Source organism: Puma concolor, chromosome E2 (genome assembly GCF_028749965.1).
Source record: "Puma concolor isolate L17-30 chromosome E2, mPumCon1.1.hap2, whole genome shotgun sequence".
NCBI classification, from domain to species: Eukaryota; Metazoa; Chordata; class Mammalia; order Carnivora; family Felidae; genus Puma; species Puma concolor.
The window spans coordinates 20,979,458-20,995,074 of NC_141681.1; the positions used below are offsets into that span (position 1 = coordinate 20,979,458).

General features: G+C 41.3%; 1 long non-coding RNA gene across 2 annotated transcripts in view; it reads left to right on the forward strand.

Annotated features, from left to right (window-relative positions):
* Positions 1-15,617, forward strand: part of LOC147573425 (uncharacterized) — a 783,429-nt gene that overhangs the window by 488,574 nt on the left and 279,238 nt on the right. For both annotated transcript variants that reach the window (XR_015244758.1, XR_015244759.1), the window contains exon 6: positions 5,444-5,487. This is a non-coding gene — a long non-coding RNA (uncharacterized LOC147573425). The remainder of the gene's footprint in view (positions 1-5,443; positions 5,488-15,617) is intronic.

Consider the following 15,617-nt stretch of genomic DNA (forward strand, 5'->3'; position numbering starts at 1 on the left):
ACATGAATAAAATGTGATACTGTGATTTATAATAAGAAATAGATATTTGGTTTTTTCCTGTTTCTGGCTCACAGCTCCTCTAGCCCTTTAAATTTCCAGAGCCATAAGAGCAGGGGAATATCTTTTGTTTAATTTGGTCTCTTGTCCTTTTTTCTTGAAATCTCCTCAGAGCTATAAAAATGAAATGGGTGTCTTGTTGTTTACATCAAGCCTTTTCAACAATAACTGAGTTAGGTTAATGAGGTGACTTTAGGAATCCCTAAAGCTGGGGATGGGGGTGATGACTGGCCACCCAAAGCTTGTTGCTAGGGGACCAGCCATATGATTAGAGAGTTGGAATTTTCAGTCCCACCTCCCTGGAGGAGACTGAGTTCAAGTACCTATGATTTAATAGGTAGTCAATGATTTAATCATTCATGCCTGTGGAATGAAACCTCTATAAAAACCCCAAAGGACAGGATTCATAGAGCTTCCAGGTTGGTGAACAAGTGGACATTTGGGGAAGGGGGCCTGCCATAGAGTGGATGGAGGCTCGGAGCCCCTTCCCACATACCTTGCCTTGTGCACCTCTTCTATCTAGCTGTTCCTAAGTTGTATCTTTTTACAATAAACTGGTAATCTGGTGAATAACATATTTCTCTGAGTTCTGTGAACCACTCTAGCAAATTAATCAAACCCTAGGAGGGGTTCATTGGAATGTCTGATTTATAGCTAGTAGATCGGAAGTATAGGTGACAATCTGGATTTGTGACTGGTGTCTAAAGGGGATAGGAGGAGTCTTGTAGGACTAACCCTTAACCTGGGGGATCTGATGCTATCTCTAGGTCGATAGTGTCAGAATTTAGTTGAATTGCAGGACACCCAGGTGGTGTCCGAGAATTGGTTGGTGCAGGAAAGCCCCCCACCCCCATTGGAATTGCTCTCAGAATCATATGTGGCCTATCCTGCTGCATATTTTACTTCTTGGAGGTTTCCCTTGAGATACACAGACTTTCTAGATTAAAATTAGGGTCAGGTAATTTAACCACCCAACAGCCCCACAGGACCAGATTAAATGTGCTGCCAATTTGTTTAATCCTATGGAAACCCTGAGAGATGAGGTTGGTGGCCCCATTTTTTAAGCGAAGCAATTAAAGCTTGGGAAGGCACATCACTGTAGGGAAGGTCCCGTAACTGGGAAGTGGGAGTGTTGAGACCAAACATCAGAGTCAAGGGTTCATTGCATTAGATTTTAGCTGCTTCCTGATCCTACCATGGAGCTTAAAACCCCACCGTTTCAAATCGCAGACGACAAATGGGTAACACTAATGACGGCAGTAATATCGTATTATCAACTCTTCAAGACGCTTTCACTTGTTTCAGAGAATCCTCTGATTGAAATAGCAATCTCAGGTGGCTGCTACAAGGTCGTCCTCCATTTAAAGCTGGGTACGGTTTCAAAAACTTCAAAATCTCCCAGGAAATGAATGCTATCAACTCCTAGTAGCTAGGTTCTCAGGCTATCCCATTATGAGCCTGCACCACGCTGAGGAGGAGGCTGGGTCAGGGGCTGCTCAAGATCCCACCATGGGAAACATAAATTTACGAAGTGACCTAGCTTTTCCACTCCTGGGTACCTACCCAAAAGAAATAAATGGAAACATCCGTCCAAACGAAAGCTTGTACACAAAACTTCATAGCTGCCCCAAGCAAAAAACGAAAATGAAAACCAAACCAACTTCATAGCCACGTTATTCACTATAGCTAACAAGTAGAAACAACACAAACGTCCTTCAACAGATGGACAGGTAAACAAAATGTGGTGTATCCACACAATCAAGCACCGTTTTTAGACTTAACAAGGAGTGAAGTACCATACATGCTGTAGCATGGACACATCTCAGGGGACATTGTGCTAAGCGGATACAGCCAGATGCAGTGAAGTGCCTGATGTATCATTCTGTTTATGTGAGATGCCCCTAAAAGGCAAGTCCTGGAGGTCAAAAAAATGGACCAGTGGTCATTTGAGACTAGAAGGTGGGAATGGGTTAGTTACAAAAGAGTACAAGGAGGATCTTTGCGAGCTGTTAGAAATGTTCTAAAATGCAATTGTGGTCATGGTTGCACCTCAGTGAAAGTTTACCATGAAAGAAATCATTGAATTTCTCACTTCAAATGGGTAAATGTTATGGTGTGTAGATTTTGTCTAAGTGTGAGCACGCGTGTGTGCGTGCACGCGTTAGGAGCCTGCTGGAAGTAAGACGGCAAGGTTACGGTGGTTCAAAATTTAACTTCTCCTTTACTCAATAAAACTTGCTGGCAGAACGTCAGACCTCTAGCCCATGGAATTGCACGGGAATCCAGATTGGGGAGACATGTTGGAACCAAAGTCCATTCTGAATTTATAATGAAGAAACTGACCTTCCCAGGAACAAGAAGGTTTACATCGCCCTACGAGAGCTCACACCTTCTGCACTGAATATCTGGCAGGTTGTTGGCCATCTGGAGCCCACTCTCTGGGCATGGTGTAAGAACCTGGGGTGATCAACAGTATCACGTATGGCTCACACTGTCCACTGAAGGGGCCCACGTACCAAACCAGCCACTTATTGCAGATGCCCATTTATGGTCCAGTTTGCTACTGTTTCCCAGATTCAGTGACTCTCAGCCAGGACATTGCAGGTGAATCATTGTCAAGTCTCTTTCTTTCTTTTTCTTTCTCTTTCTTTCTTTCTTTCTTTCTTTCAGAGAGAGGGCGCAAGTGAGTGAGGGGCAAAGAGAGAGAGAGAGAGAGAGAGAGAGAGAGAGAGAGAGAGAGAGAGAGAAGCAGGGCTTATGTTCACCCGAAGTGGGGCTCAAGCTCACCCAATGTGGGACTCGAACTCACGAACTGTGAGATCATGACCTGACCCAAAGTCCGATGCTTGACCTAATGAGCCACCCAAGTGCTCCAGTCTATTTTTTTTCTCCCCTTTAGCCTACTCCAATCAGAAAACTCACTTCTGTTCAAGCAGACTTTCTCCAGCCAGAACACTGTTTCTTTGTTCATATGTATGATGACGTTACAGATTTATCTTCTCACACTGTGGTGTGATTATGCTGACCCACTTTCCTGACAGGAAGATGTGAAGGTGTGACTGCAGGTGGCCAGCCCTCCTATTATCTCTCAAAGGCCCTGCTCTCCTAGATTCTGGAGATGCCCAATACTCCTGTAGATTGGACACAGGGTATAGACATTGGCTTGAACCTCATACACTTCTTATTCTCTTAAATATGAGTTGAACAAACAGTTGCCTTTTCTCAAAGCGGGTTTAATATTGGAATGTTCCTAGCATCTCCTCTTAACATGAAATCCCGATCTCTTAAGCCACTGCTGCTCCTTCCTCATGGAGTTGGATACAAAGGCTGGGATAGAACTGGGTCATCAACATACTCCAGATAATCTTAATACCATTGCCTGAGAAAGTGGGCAACTATGGGGTGGGCCGCCCTGACATGTATAGGCCACATCGGGTCTGCCCCTCTCCTATGGAACTGCAGGGACTCCGAATAGGGACTTAGATGCTTGGCACTGGAGAGACTGTCTGCATGTTGCCAAAATAATTAGCGAGCTTTGGCTGCTTGTTGGGAATGGTCTGCCAGCCCTGATCCCAACCTTCCCTGGACCCGTAGCTCTAACACGAGCCCCAGCCCTAGACTCAGATGACCCCCTTCTTAAATGTGATAAAAATACCAAGCACCCGGCATGATGGTGGCATTTTTCCATCAGTAACATTACTGTTTCATGCTTAGCACCATCTGTAACCTCATCCCAACCATGATGTTGTTAATCTTCTCTTCGGATTTAATAAAAACTTATTTACATTTGTTGAATGTCTAGAGTATCCCATGTCAGAATATTTCTCATCATTGTATTAATTGATCTACCTGTAAATTTATAGATGATCTATACATTCCTCCCCAAAGGCTAAAAAATTAGCTTTTTATCTGTGTTCTGTCATCTGCCTATTTATATCTAATTCAGGGTTTTTTAGTATCATCACTACTGGCATTTTGGGAAAGACAATTCTTGGGGGTCTGTCCTATTGTTATGGGGTATATAGCGTAATACTGAACCTCTGTCCGCTAGATTTTAGTAGCACTCACTACCCAAGCCTCTGGTATCAAAAATTTCCCCAAACAATGCCACACGTCCCCTAGGAGGAAGGGAGAACAAGATTGACCTATTATCTATTCATTTCTCTCTATTGCTTTTTTCAAGAAGGTATGGAGTAGACATTATCACTCCCATTTTACAGCTAAAGAAACAGGTTGAGGGTTTAGGTGACTTACACAAAGTTATATAAGCAGTAAGTGGTGGTGCTGGGTTACAAAGTAAAGTTGCCTTATTAGAAAAGGCCATTTTTTTTCTAGGATGCTAGGCCATTTTAAATTAAATGCAGTGTTATGCGTTTTATCATCAATGCCATTTTTCTCCTTTATTCTCAACCTAAAATCATTTCCAAAGTTAACTCTGACTCTCAACACAGAGGTCTTCCAGCCCAAACCTATGTGAATGTATTTATGCTCCAAACCTTCATTCTAATCCTGTCTTCAAGTCAAGACGAAACCGTATTTCCAACCTCAGTTCTCCAACCAGTGCTTTCTAAAGTCTGTTTTCGTGTCATCCCACACGATGTGGGCTGGATCTCAGCCTGGAAGAGAGCCCTGCAGTGCCGGTTAACCGAGCAGAAGTGAATAAGCCCATTTACGGCCGGGACATGTATATTGTTCCATCCTAAAGAAAAAGAAAGCGTCAGGTTCCTTCTCTGGTGAGCCAGCAAGTAAGTGGGCATACAGACCGTTGGCTGCCACAACTCCCCGAAGTTGGGATGTATGGAAATTCCAATAAAAGAAGGCTTCTATTTGTACTTTCCAGTGACAGGCTGGAACTTATAAATGTAACTTCTGGAAAACTGAGCAAATGGAAAAAGGGGCTTTAACCGATCAGTTGACTTCTCGGGGCCTGATGTTTTGGTTCAGCTCTTACAGAGTGGTTTTCATTTCTGCCACAATACTCTGATGCTCATTAGATGGCTGACGGCTTCTGGCCTCCATGTCCAGAATTTAAACAGGGAGAGGTATTGTTTTATGGCAATTAACAGTGATGCTTGGAAGAGATGGCAACAAGCTGAAAAAAATTAATTGAAAATTTAACCTTCAAATAAAAATACTTGGACCTTAGGCTTCCATCTGTAAGCAGCTTATGCTGTCTGTGCATATTCTGTTATATTATTTAAGTATTTCCTACACCATTTCTGATTAATACAGCAGTGCTATTTTCCAGTCCAGTCTCCTTAATAAATATATGTGTCAAATATCTATTTCCTCCCCTGAATGCAAAGACTTTTAATTTCCCTTGTTTGCATGTGCTAACTGGTTGTGTAACGAGATTAACAGCTCTGTCTTCTTTTTTCTTGGGCAGATTTTATAAGAAAAGCCGGTGGGCTCCGAGACAAAGTTAAAAAGGTATCTTCTTTAATTTTGCATATTGTTAGCTGCAGTCCGGTTGCTAATGTTTGTTTTGTTTCCATCTGTCAAAAGCAATGCCAAAATACGTTGTGTTTGTCTTGAGTTGGCTCACTTAGTCCTCCGCTGGAAACGGTGCTGTCATTTCGTGTTTGGTTAAGGCCCCGATTCACCAGCGCCCGTACGAGGGCCCATCTCTGCCAAAGGCTGCCAGTGCACGTTTAATCCAACTTCCTGGGAAACGTCGGCTTGACACAGAAAAAAAGAGAAAGGTGGGGTCGTGCCCTAGCAGAAACGTTAATTTGGAGCCAGTCCCGTCTCTGCAGTGGGTCCTGGCCTGATCCTGGAACCCTGTTCCTGCGGAGGTAGCAGGGCCCCGCTAACTGGTCACATGGGGAGAGCGGCTTTGTCAGTGTCAGCATGGGACCGCCCCCCAGACGTGCTGCCTCCATGTGAGTCTGACAGAGTGTGCGCGTGCTGGGGCTGCCATAATAACAGAATACCACAGGCCGTGTGGCTCAAAGAACAGACGCTTCTTTTCTCCTGGAGGCGGACCGTCCAGGAGCTTGGTGACGTCTGGAGCAGTTTCTCCTGAGGTCTCTCTCCTTGGCTCTCAGGTGGTCGATGATCATCTTCTCCCTGGGTCTGCACATCATCTTCCCTCAGTGCCTGTATCTTCTCTGTGTCAGAATTTCCTCTTTACAAGATCCCTGGTCACATTGGATTAGGGCCCACCATAATCACCTCATTTTAACTTCGTGATGTCTTTAAAGACCCCATGTCCAAACACAGTCACATCCTGACGCACTAGGGGTAGGACTTCAACATAACACTTCTGGCTTAAAATTTATTTAAAAAAAAATTTTTTTTAATGTTTATTTATTTTTGAGACAGAGAGAGACAGAGCATGAACAGGGGAGGGGCAGAGAGAGGGAGACACAGAATCTGAAACGGGTTCCAGGCTCTGAGCTGTCAGCACAGAGCCCGACGCAGGGCTCGAACTCACGGACTGTGAGATCGTGACCTGAGCCGAAGTCGGACGCTTAACCTGAGCCACCCAGGCGCCCCTAAAATTTTTTTTTTTTTAAATATTATCAGGCAAGAAGGGAAAGATCTTAGGCCCAAAAATGTAAAAATGGCCAGTCTGTAACTAACTTCTCTCTCTCTCTCTCTCTCTCCACTCTTGCTGTGTGTGTGTGTTTCTCTCTTTTTCCGCTCTTACTCTTCTTGCTTTTCCCCTTTCTCTCTCTGTGAATAAAAGCTCTAGCCACCATCTCTATGCAGTCAGCGTGTCTCACAGGATGTAGTCTTTTGACTCCGAATGTATGCAGTTCAAATCCTGAGTTGACCTCTTATGAGCCACATGGCCGGGGGCAGGTTGCTTCAGTTCTTTGAGTCTTAGGTTCCTCATCTTTAAAGTGGAATTATAACCACTACCCCAGCTGATTTTGTTTTGTAAGGGTGATAAGGTGCTTCTGAGGGGACCGGTGGCACACAAGGTTTGGCAAGTGCGAATGTTCTGTCCCGAGTACAGACAGTGGTGAGTGTGTTGCAATAGAGATTTAAAAGTAATAACACAACTGACTTTTCTTTTTAATGTCTATTTATTTATTTTGAGAGAGAGAGAGAGCAAGAGAGCACACAGGCAGAGACAGAGGGAGAAAGAGAGAGAATCCCAAGCAGCCTCCATGATGTGGGGCTCAAACCCATGAACCATGAGATCACAGCCTGAGCCAAGATCACGAGTTGGACACTTAACTGACTGAGCTGCCCAGGGGCCCCGACACAACCGACTTCTTAAACAATGTCACTGATAAAATACCCTTCATTGGGGACAGATGGCTTCCACTTCCAACCCATCCTCCCTTGTATGGAACAGAAGGGCACTATCTTTATTTCTACCTATTTCATATTAAATACATGTGTTTTTTTTTCTCTCTGTCTCCCACAAACACTCACTCTCTCACACATACACACATTCTCTCTCTCTCTCTCTCTCTCTCTCTCACACACACACACACACACACACACACACACACATACATACACACTCACATCTGTGTGTTGAATTTAGTGATTCACAGGACAGCTTAACCAAAGGTATTTCACATGGCTGCACATCTTATTTTGAATTTATTTTACTCAGAAATTGCCAAGCCTTATATATATATGAGAGAGAAGAGTCATCATTTATTGTTGTTTTAAAAAGAGAAGGTGTTCTGGGCTCTGGTTACAGCCTTCCTTCTCTTTCTTAAATCCCCTCAATTCCGTCAGTCAGCTTCCAGGACCAGGCCCTGCCAGAGGACCTCTTGCTATGAATTAAAATCAAAATATCCAACAACTGGCCCCAGAAGAAGTGTGTGTGGCTGGGCTCATAGTTTTTATTATTCCATGCCCCTTTCTGAAGTGATACCCCAAACCCCTGGCAGCTTTATATAAAGTAGCTACTTACTTAATTACTATATTACTTAATGAGCTGTTGTCTATAAACAGAAAAACAGAGAGTTGGTTAGTAGTGCTAAAAACCAAAAAAAAAAAAAAAAAAAAAAAAAAAAAAAAAAAAAAAAGCGACAATAAAACACAGGACTCTGAATGGTACATTTCCTGGTTTGGGTGGGAGACATCTGTCTTCACAAAGTATCAAAACGTCTGAACCCTTGGTGTAAATCATTAAGTCTTCCAGTGAATAGTCCACATTGGGATTTTACAAAGTAACTTCTTCCGTCTAGATCTTTGACCCTGGGAGAAATAGACGGTGGTGTGCATAGTGCCTGGGGCATCAGGCAGTTCTTAAAATGGTAGTTACAACAGCCATTTAATAAAATAGAGATACTTGATTATATCATTGTAAGTGAAAATAAGAAGCAAAGTATGTTCTATAATGCATGTTAAAATGCTTAACGGTAAAAAAGGAACCCATCTAATAAATATCCAGTAACGTCTGAAACTTAGCACAATCACACAGGAATGCATCTGGAAAGAGCCCTCTTCCGTGAGGTGGGGAGTCGGCCTTTCATCTGCTCTGTCCTCATTGAGTATCAGAATCTGTCTCCCATTAGTCTGAGCCTGATTTGGATTTCTGTGATGGACAGAGCGTGTTGTACGGGACTTGGAGGGTAGAGGGTGTGGTTGAACTGAGGATATCATAAAGGAGTCAGAAGGCAGGTCAGCATGGTTGAACTCAATCTGAAATGAAAATTTTATGGAGATATTTAGATGGTTGGCATACCCATGATTCACATAACCTTTGAATGTTACAAAGCAGGGCCTGGATAAAAACTTCCAATTTCCTCCAAGACATTTATCTGTTTTTTCTCAGTTTGTTCATTTTCGCTATCCAAGCTCTCTTCTTCCCATGCCATTCTGGACACATGTAGACTTGTCCCAAGGTCACATTTCTGTGGGGCAGGCCGAGGACTATGGGATGCAGGATTTCCTAGGTTCCTGCAACTAGAAATAGTTAAATTCATAGAATGTGAACAACACAACTTATTATAAGTCATGTTCTAAGGGCATTCTGCTTTCCTCCATCGTGTTCCACCATATCCAGCTACTTCTCTGGTTTGTCTGTGCACCCGCTCTGTTTTCTGCACCCAGATATGGTTCAGTTCCTTTGATTGCCATGGGGTGTAGTGCTGTGGAGGGTGTTTGGTAGCAGCAATTATTTTTTCAAAATGGGAAAATACAAATAATAAAAGGAGTGTCTCAGCTACAGGGGTATAGTTTTCACGCCTCTTCCTAAATACCATGATTTGACCCTCCCAGTAGGATTTGGCTGATGAATCCCTTTCCACCCACAGCCACAAGGCTCAACATTGAGAAAAGGGCCTGGAAGGAAACATATGGAGATGTTAAATAGTGGCTACATTCGGTCCTGGGATTTGGGGGCTTTTTTGTTCCCTTGTTCTCCAACTGTCTTTTAGGGACTTTGACCAAACAAAACAAAACAAAACAACCTGTAACAGTCACGGTAATTTTCATGTGCATACCAAACTCCTTGACATTATATGAACTAAATTCTGTTAATTTTAACACTTCTCACATATAAGGAATTGAAATAATTGAAATTGAAATTTACAAAGAGGACTAATAAAAAATTCCCCTTACAATCATTACCATATGCTGGATGCTGGTAGGAATAATTTTCTAATCTAATAATTTGAAAAATATATTTGTAAACCAATATAAATAGAAAGATACGGAGAAGACTGTCCATAATAAAAAAAATGTGGGGCTGTTTCACTCCATCCCAACCTTTATTTAATCCCTCATTTATTCATTCAGTCTTATATATGGGCTAGGCCATGGGATTCACTGGGGAAGTAAGTACATAGTCCCTGTCCTCAGGGGGTTTGTTGTCTATGTTAATTTCCTATCTGAAAAAATATATCCTTGGATTTAACAGATACTAAACTAAAGTGAGTGGAGAGAAAAAGCAGTAGTTTGCAGAAGTGTATTTTGCATGTATAAAGTATGGAGGATGAAATTTTATTCTCCACTTCACCCACTGCACACACATACACCCTTCCCCCCCCCCCCCAACACTTTCACACTCTCTCTATCTGGCTCAGAGACTCAGGATTTATACCAATCATAAAAATAGTCATTTATTTAAAGCACTTATTCTTCTGGAAGGGCCAGTTGACTCCCCCATATCTTGCTCCATCCCACTGGTGCCTAGTCAAAGGAAATTCAGACAAGCAATGAGGGTGAACAGGGCCCCCTTACATCTCAGGGACCATAACTCCTATATGGAAAGGGCTGTGTGGGAGACAGGAAAGTCCCTGGCAGCAGTGCTGACAATAACCGTGACTTCTGTGTTTCATTGATTCGTTGGTTTCACGTGTCAGAGAACCAAACAGATGGATTAGGAGAGGATCTCACCTTGGCCCCGCAGTACCTGAATGGAAGAACACTCCTGCGGACGAGCAAATCCGTGTGGAATCATTCAAGAACGTTTATCACAAAACAAGTCAGTGGTAGTGAGTGGGAAGTACTACAGTACGAAAGAAAAATAACATCACCCTGAAAATCATTTGTTGTAAAAGTTAGGTGTGGAGGAAACACAGAGAATGTTTGGTAAAATCCAAGGGAAGACGGGTCCTAAAACGGTCTTTGGAAGCTATTTCAAAAATAACACAAACATATGAAAATATGAAGCTCAGGATACAAGAAAAGATTGCGAGAGTAATAGGAGGTAAATGGCTCCCTACCCACAGTTAAGACAGAAATGATCAGAAAGTCAAATCCAAGCTGATTAGGATAAATTCAAAACATGTCCGCTAAATAGATCCCTCCTTCCCGGTTTCCCTTCTTGCTGTCTTTCTTATGTATTTATTGAGCATTCAATATGTGTCACAGGAATACAAATAAAAAGATGAGAAAAGGATAGAGAGGCAGAGAATGGATATAATACACATAAATTTTCGATATTTCTGAAGATTAAAAGAGCAATGGAAAGAAAACAATCATCAAGGGTATAATTAGATACAATTTTCTAAAGCTGAAAGGATCCAAATACGGAGATCAAACATCCCCACTGTATTATAAGAAGAGATAATGAAAAGAAGATTTACACCTAGAATACCATAGCAAATTCCAGAAAATAGAGTGACTGGTACAGTGTTTTCAGAGAAAAACATGTGACTCAACAATGGGAAAACCAGCCAAATGCCCCTTCGCCGGTAAGGGCCAAAAGCAAAACACAAACAGAACAAAAATCTCCAGAAAACCTACACAAACACAAAATGAACAAACAAACAAACAAACAAACAAACAAAAAACAGGTTGAAAAACTTTTAAAATAGATTTCCCCTAAAGTCTTATTCAGTGGGGGGAAAGAATGTGAATATGAGTTACACATACTGATACTGTCTTGAAATTAGAGACTCAAGAAGGTGAAGCCCAAGGTATGAAAAGGATGGTTACAAGCAAAGAAAAGAATGAATATAAAGTCAAAAACTGTAAATATCCTTCTAAGTTGAATGCAAATATAATTCTTCAAAGAGATGATTCTCAATCGTCCAGTACTAATCTAATAGGAAATGGGCTTATGAAAGGGAGGTGAAAAACACAAACTCACTACGTTGCTCATCTTACAAGGGGGTGAGAGTTGATGTGAAATCTTGTGAATCAGAGAAAAAAATGACACAAATATATAAAAGCAATGCGGAGCAAAGCAAAATTTGTAAAACAGCTCCTTCCAAACTGCTGGGAAAAAAATAAGCAAAAACAAAATGTAGACCAAAAAAATAAAAATATGGTTAAAGAAGGAAATGGTCAAGCAATATGAAAAGCTGATATAAAACAAGATGATCAAGTCAGTCAATAATAACATTAACTGATTCTCGTCTCTTAGTTATTATATGCCAAGAATCTGCTGTCGGCACTTTTTATGCACCTCACTGAATCCTTTTTAATAGATGAGTAAACTGAGGCACAGGTGTTTAAGTACATCGACAGTGCTTAGAGCAGATTTCTTGGCAGTTAGTATTGACCCTGACATCTGGCATTGCAGACAGGCAACGTTTTTATCTAAGCCTGCCTTGGGCAGAGAGGATGCTACCTAAAATCTAGAAGATCTTATAGATAGTTTCCTGCGATCTTATCCCCCTGCCAACTCAACACTGTTACAGCTCCACTGTTATATTGAGAGTACAGGAGAAGAGGGCAGTGGGAAGAAAAATACACGAAGAAGTACCTGATTGCTAATATTGTAAACACTGGGATTTTCCCTAGGAGTCACGTCTTACGTACCTCTGTCATTTTGCCTATGTTTTCAGAGTGCCCAATGGCTTCTGTAGCCTAGAGGCATGCTTGCTTAAGCAGCACATTCTCACCAGCAGGCAGGAGTAAAATGATGTGAAGGGCTGATAGTTCACAGCTCTGCATCCCAGAGGAAACCACACAGAGAGAGGTTCCTGGACGGCCCGGGAGAGGCTTCTGTTGATGTTTTTAGACCCTTTTAAAAGATTCTATATAATTAACAATATTCTCCAACAATGAGAAGACCAAACTTCTCTTATTATGTTCAACAGTAAATTCCCACCTGGTGTTACATACAACTCAAAGACAAAGGACGTTGGAAAAACTGGATAAAACACATTACCGAGGAAATGCAAAAACAGAGAAACCAGTGCTGACAACATTGGTTTCCAACAAACTTTATTCCAGGCCGAATAATATTAAAGGAGACAAAGAATGTCATTTTACAATCCACAGTGAAGATAAAATAGTCATGAAAATTTATTTGCTGAATTACATAGCATCAAAATATATAAGGCTAAAAATGTTCAAAATAAAATGGGAAATTTACAGACACATGTTTGTTTTGGGAGGCTGAGACATATCGCTCTTATCCTTGGCAGGGAAGAGACTCAAAATACATAAGTACATAGACAAATTTAAATAAAATAATAACATTCATATTTTAAAATAAAAATGTTTCCTTAGGCTTTCATGGAAGATTGATAACAGTTGCTCTTATGCTAAGCCATAAGAATAAGCATGATACACTCCTTATAGGGGTATTTTATAAGATCAACTCTCCAAATTTAATGTCAGATAAATACAGATGAAAAATAAAAGTCAAAACAATAATAACAATTAAAATTCCCCTCTAACTAATATTTGGTTAAAGAGTAATGGGACCTAAGTTAGTAATTATTTAGAAATATTTTTAAAGTAAGAATATTTTATTGTAAACACAAGTTATAGTTCCAAAGCTTTACTCCAAGGCAAAGTCATAACAGAAGTCAATTCCTTAGTCAATAAGAAGTAATAAAAGTAAATTAATCAGTCTCTTTCAGATGTTAGACTGAGAACCCAAAACCCCTGGGGATACTAGGCAAATACAAATGATGAAGATAAGAATAGAAATAAACTGAAATAGGAAATAATTAGAAAATAAAAGAACTAAGTTAGCCCATTGTCTAGGTCTGTCTGTCTCTCTGCCCTCTATCAAAAATAAATAAACCAATCAACTAGATCAATTTCTTATCATCTTATTAAAAAATAAGAATCACCATTTATCCTTAAGGAAAATTAGAGACTAGATCACTCCAAATATAGAGAAGGCTTAAAAATAAGAGAATGCAATTAAAATGTACAAACTCTAGGTCAGTACTTTAATAAAATTATTGATACAGTTTATTAGGGAAGAAATAGAAATAACTGAAATTGGCTAAAAAAAAAACCCACAACCCAATAATTAATTGAAGAGACCAATTACCACGGAAGAAAATGAAAACATCCTGTCTAACGTGGCAGGCAATTCCATTGATGGCTTCTGTCATACCATTGAAGATCAGATCGTTTCTGTGAGTCATAAATCACCTTAAAGCACAGGCAAAATATGAATATGTACTTCTAAGTTAGTAATATCACAGACTATGTATATTTGATATAACTTTCTTTTTTAAACATTTTTAACATTTATTCATTTTTGAAAGATGAAGGGAGACAGAGCATGAGTGGGGGCAGGGGCAGAGAGAGAGGGAGACACAGAATCCCTGTGAATCAGCACAGAGCCTGACGCAGGGCTCTGTCTCATAGACCATGAGATCATGACCTGAAGTCAGATGCTTAACTGACTGAGCCACCCAGGAGCCCCTATTTGATACAACTTTCAATCAAAATACAAAAAGACAAACTAGCAAAACAGCATACATTGAAGAGTGTAGGACCATATATTGTTGGGCTAATGATATGGATTGAAAAGTACATTTTCAAAATCAAACAGATTCTATTGCTCAAAGAATCTTTGGGAAAACCAGTCTCTGAATCCACCAAGTCATCTATCAATCTACTCTATCTACCTATCTTGCTCTCTTTTCCACATGTGTATTCCTATGCACATACAGTATATACATGTACTCCTGGGTCCTCTATCATTATTTATGCTCATTCTGTATAGTACATTAATTTAGTTATTCAGGTGTTTCTGTGTGTAAAGTCATCCTAACGTGTTGATCGAGGTACACGTTTGCACAAAAGCCTCGGAAGTATCTGTAGAGTGCCAGTGTGCTAAGGTCATTGGGCTTTTTCTGGATTCATTCACAAAGATGGGGTAACTGTTGTTTTAACACACCTGGTACCTCTTGTCTCAGTTGTAGGAATAGTTGGAAGGACTAGACGTGAGGATTAGCATAGGACATTTCCTCTAAGATTCCTGGGATGGCCCCTCTGCCGCAGCCCCAGTTGTTCTCAAATTCAGTAAACACCTGGGCTTGTACCTTCTTCGAAGCTTCCTTCCCAGAGCCAACCATAGCTTCAGGGATGCTGATGGCATGGTCTCTCTCAGCTGTTTCCTTGCCTTGAAATTTAGTTTAGACAGTCATGGGGCAAGGAGACACAGGATGCCTCTGTGTAGGCGAGCAGGTTACTGCAGTGGGACCACCTCCTCCAGCCAGGCCGCCGGACTCTGTTTGCATGCAGGGCTTCCTGACTGCATGCCTCCATCGTCTTCTCTCTCCAACTGCACAGGATGGGCTGAGAATCTGCTTGCAGGGTAATCAGTCATTTGTCGCTCTGACCACTCAAGGACAAGAAGAGACTTTTATGGACAGTTTTTGTAGTTATACTGAGATATGTGAGAGCCCTAAATTTTAAATACAATAGCCACACCTGATGGACGGCAGGAGGGCTCTAGTTGTTCTGGGAGCCATACGTCTTAGCTCTTCTGTTGAGTGCTTTACTGGGTGTTGTTGTGGGGGTGGTATCATGGACTTTCTTTCTTTGCAAAATGAATAAGAAAGAAAAGGAAGGAGAAGGGGTGGGGGGAGGGTCAGGAGAAGGATCAGGACCCACATAGGTGTGCTACTTTTCTCTTGAGGGAAATTTGGATAAAGGAGCCACCACGATTCAGCATTCACCCTGAGTAAGAGAGAAGGAACTTTTGTTTTCATGCTCCAGCCAAAGACGGAAGAGAAAATAAAACAGAACAGACTGACGAACAAACAGAACTAGTTAGTGTTTCTCCCTCCAGACTGTGAGGAGTGGAAAGTCACCTTAAACCCTGAGCCGTGAATCCTGACTCAAGGAATGTGATACATGGAGCTAGGGTTTTAAGAGGGATTTTGGAAAACTTTGAGTTCAACTCCTCACTCAGGAGAAAGATGCATCCAAACCCC